Genomic DNA, 4,842 nt, shown 5'->3' with positions numbered 1-4,842 from the left:
GGCTAAAATAGAGGGAGTGTGTGCGACATGGAACTAAACCATTTAAGACCAACAGATCAGGGAAGGTGGAAAGCTGTGACAGATTCAACCCACCAGGCCTCGATTCTCATTAGGGTTGCCAAGTCCAATTCAAGAAATATCTGGGGACTTTGGGGGTAGAGCCAGGAGACTTTGGGGGGTGGAGCCAAAATACATTAGGGGTGGAGCCAAGATCAAGGCTGTGACAAGCATAACTGAACTCCAAAGGGAGTTCTGGCCATCACATTGAAAGGGACGGCACACCTTTTCAATTCCTTCCTTCCATAGGAAATAATGAAGGATAGGGGCACCTTCTTTTGGGCCTCATAGAATTGGCCCCCCTGGTCCAATCTTTTTGAAACTTGGGGGGTATTTTGGGGAGAGGCACTAGATGCTATACTGAAAATTTGGTGCTTCTACCCCCCAAAACAGCCCCCCAGAGCCCCAGATACCCTCAGATCAATTCTCCATTATTTTCTATGGGAATAAATCTCCATAAGGAATAACAGAGTTCCCAGCAGACATTTCCCTCCCCTCCCCCCGCTTTCTAACGACCTTGAAGCGGGGGGAGAGTCTCCAAACCGGGGGATCCCCTGCCCCCACCTGGGGATTGGCAACCCTAATTCTCATGTTAAAAAGCTTGAAGGAAGTGTGGGGAGGAAATTGGAATGCACTCTGAACCAGCTCAGAGACAATCTCTTTTCTGTTACAATTTCCCACACGTCCTGACTCTGATTAAATACTGAAGAAGGGAAGCAGAAGTCCCGGGGTGGGGTGGTGGTGTTTCTTCCTTTCCCAAGGGGGGTGCTGTTTACATCCCTCGACTCGCACAGAGGCTGGCTAGAAAGGCCGAGGCGGATTCTGCCAACATGCCTTGGTTGTAAACACACGCGGGGAGTTTCCTTCCATTGCCAGGGCCGGATTTCAGCTCAGGCCTCTGAGCTGTAAACAGAAGCTTGACTGGGAAAGGCCTGGCGAATTCAGAAGTGTGTGTGCGCGCGTGCGTGCGTTTGGTAAGGAGCCTCATGGAGCCGCAAATTCCGGCAGCGTGACTGACAGTACGGCGCAGGGGTTAGAGCACTGGAAGGAGCAGAGATTTACAAGATGATGCACGGGATAGAGAAGGTAGAGAAAGAAGTCCTTCTCTCCCGTTTCACAACATGAGAACTCGTGGAGATTCAATGAAATTGCTGAGCGGTCGGGTTAGAACGGATAAAAGGAAGTCCTTCTTCACCCAAAGGGAGATTAACACATGGAATTCACTGCCACAGGAGGTGGCGGCGTCTATAAGCATAGCCAGCTTCAAGAGGGGATTGGATCAGCATATGGAGCAGAGGTCCATCAGTGGCTATTAGCCACAGTGTATTGTTGGAACTCTCTGTCTGGGGCAAGTGATGCTCTGTACTCTTGGTGCTTGGGGAGGGGCAACAGTGGGAGGGCTTCTGGTGTCCTGACCCCACTGGTGGACCTCCTGATGGCACTTGGTTTTTGGCCACTGTGTGACACAGAGTGCTGGACTGGATGGGCCATTGGCACGATCCAACATAGCTTCTTTTGTGTTCTTATGTCTGGGGTAGTGATGCTCTGCATTCATGGAGCTTGGGGGGCAACAGTGGGAGGGCTTCTGGAGTTCTGGCCCCACTGATGGACCTCCTGATGGCACCTGGTTTTTCTGCCCTCTGTGTGACTCAGAGTGTTGGACTGGATGGGCCACTGGACTGATCCAACATGGCTTCTTTTCTGTTCTTAAGTGACACAGAGTGTTGGACTGGATGGGCCACTGGCCTGATCCAACATGGCTTCTCTTCTGTTCTTATGAGAAATGTGGGTTCTTCCACACAGATGAAGCTGCTCTTATTCTGACCGCGGGTCCAGTTAGCTCAGGGTCACGTGTGGCTGCTCTCCCGGGCAGAAGCTCTAGCACTACTTGCCAACATCCAGGTGGGGCCTGGAGATCTTTGATCTGGTCTAGGTAATAGAGATCAATTCCCCTGAAGAAAACGCTAGATGGAGGGGAGAGGGACCCCATGGCATTGTACCCTACAGAGGTCCTCCCCTCAACCCCCTCCTTCCCAGGCTCTACCCCTCCCCCCAAAAAAATCTCCAAATATTCCCCATTCCAGAGACAGAAACCCCTATTCCAGGGGTGTCAAGCTCGTTTGTTCTGAGGGCCGGATCTGACATAAATGAGACCTTGTCAGGCCGGGCCATGTCGGGCCGGGCCATGTGTCTACCTATTTAAGATTAGGTAGCAGAGATATAAACTTTATAAAGGACACAGACAAACACACTTTTAAAAAAACTTTAAAACATGCCTAAAAAATTAGCACGCGTTGGCCTTAAAGCTGCTTTCTTTCTATTTCTCCCATGGGATCCAGGGAACTAGGCAAAGGGGAGCCTCAGCCAATAGAAGGAAGAGAGGCTTGGCTCAGTAGCTCTGCTGTGTGGCCGAGAGAGCCTGGCAAAGCATGCTCTGCCTCCCCCCCCAAGGGAGGAGCCTCAGCCAACTGAGTAAATAGGAGTTTGGGTGTGTAGCTGCTGTGCAATTGAGCAAGACTTGCAGAGCAAGCTTCTAGGCAGAAAGAAGCAAGAGGGAGAAAGAAACAGATGACAGCCAGTTGGTAGGGGGCCTGATAGGAGCCCTCTGAGCGCCTGATTCAGTCCCCGGCCAGTGTTTCGACACCCCTGCCCTATTCTCTCACTGAGCCACAGTTCCATTCACATGTCCCGCTCAGCCACGAAGCCGTCTCGGCCGGTTGCTTGCTCACAGCCTGCCCTACCTCGCAGGGTCATTGTGAGAAGGGAAGCAGGAGAACTGGAAGACGCTGAGAGTGACCGGAGGGCAGAACGGGAATCGCAAGAATGAAATATCACTCCCCGCTTCTTCTGTGGAGGCTCTGCCGGGCAAGAGGCCTGGGAGGAGACACGCCCCCCCCGCCACACCCTTGTTCATCTGGAAGCTCCATCTACGTTTCTGCTAGGAAACACAGGCCGCACGCGGCAAACAGTTTAGTTGTTTCTGCATGTGCGCGATGCCAGGGTTCAACTTGAGCACAGAAGCAATGAACAGAACCAAGGGTTGCCAGCTTCCAGGTGGGGCCTGGAGATCTCCCAAAATCACAGTCGCTCTCCGGTTGTCAGAGTTCAGTTCCCCCGGAAAACGGATGCTTCGGAGGGTGGACTCTAGGGCCTTGTACCTTGCTGCGGCCCCACTCCCCAAACCCTGTCCTCTCCGGGATCCACCTCCCAAATCTCCAGGAATTTCCCAACCAAGAGTTGGCAACCCTAATTAACCTCATCCCAGCCTGCCTATCCTCCTGGCCTGACTTTCTACAAGCCTAGTGTTAAGATGTAGCTCTGGGAAGTTAGAATGTATTAACCAAAGGGGGGTTTTGAGCAGGAACGCCCAGGAACACGGTTCTGGCTGGCTTGGCACCAGGAGGTGTAGTCTAATATGCAAATGAGTTCCTGCTGGGCTTTTTCTACAAAACAGCCCTGGTATTAACACCTTATGCAGCTTGTCACTTTGGCCGTAGGTGAGTTTGTTTTTGCAGAGCAGAACACTTTGCAGGCTGGGGAAACAGAAGTTTGAGCAGGTTGTCTTGGTTTTGAACCGCCAGCTTGGGGGCAGGGGGGTGGGGAAAGGCCTCGGGATAAAGCACTTTTGACAACAATATTCGACGATTTTTTAAAACATTTTTTTAAAAAATCCAACTTTTCCGCTGCTTGCTCCAACTATGGGCCAGGCGGGCAACGATCTGAGAGGAGGGAAAGATCCCCAAAGATCACTCCCAGGAAGCCAGGAATCAGGGCAGCGGTGTCGGGATGCCATCCTCCAGGTGGGACCCGGAGATCCCCCAGAATTCCAGCTCATCTCCAGACTACAGAGATCAGTTCCCCTGGGGGGGGGGGTGGAATTTATTTATTTTAGTATATTTCTAAGCTGTCCATTCCCCCCGTAGGACTCTGGGCGGAGTACAACAGATGATAAAACAATAAAATGCAATAAAAACATTTGATAAACAACTCGACAGCACTCAGAAAATTTTCCATATCATCGCTTATTGCTAGGGTTGCCAAACCCCAGGTGGGGGCAGGGGATCCCCCGGTTTGGAGGCCCTCCCCCCACTTCAGGGTCATCAGGAAGCAGTGGGGGAGGGAGGGAAGTGTCTGCTAAACACTCCATGATTCCCTATGGAGGCCGATGCCCGTAGAATATAATGGTGAATTGATCTGCGGGTATCTGGGGGAACTGTTTTTTGAGGTAGAGGCACCATATTTTCAGCATAGCATCTGGTGCCCCTCTTCGAAATACCCTCCAGGTTGCAAAAAGTTTGAACCAGGGGGTCCAATTCTATGAGCCCCCAAGGAAGGTGCCCCTATCCTTCATTATTTCCAATGGAGGGAAGGCATTGAAAAGGAGCATCATCCCATTAAATGCGATGGCCAGAATTCCCTTTGGAGTTCAATTATGCTTGTCACAGCCTTGTTCCTGGCCCCACCCCCAAAGTCTCCTGGCCCCACCCCCAAAGTCTCCTGGCCCCACCCCCAAAGTCTCTTCGCCCCACCCCCAAAGTCCCCAGATATTTCTTGAATTGGACTTGCCAACCCTACATATTGCGCAGCTTGGCCGTCTCACATCACGATAAGACGTTAATAATAATAATAATACTTTTTATTTGTATCCCGCCCTCCCCGCAAGGGCAGGCTCAGGGCGGCTCACAACATATGAATACAATACAATAAAATTATAAAATTATACATAGAACTTACATTTATAATTATAAAAGCGACATAAAATCGACATAAATCCATTTACAAGTT

The sequence above is a fragment of the Heteronotia binoei genome, chromosome 17 (assembly GCF_032191835.1).
Source record: "Heteronotia binoei isolate CCM8104 ecotype False Entrance Well chromosome 17, APGP_CSIRO_Hbin_v1, whole genome shotgun sequence".
Taxonomy (NCBI): Eukaryota; Metazoa; Chordata; class Lepidosauria; order Squamata; family Gekkonidae; genus Heteronotia; species Heteronotia binoei.
This window is presented reverse-complemented; position numbering follows the sequence as displayed.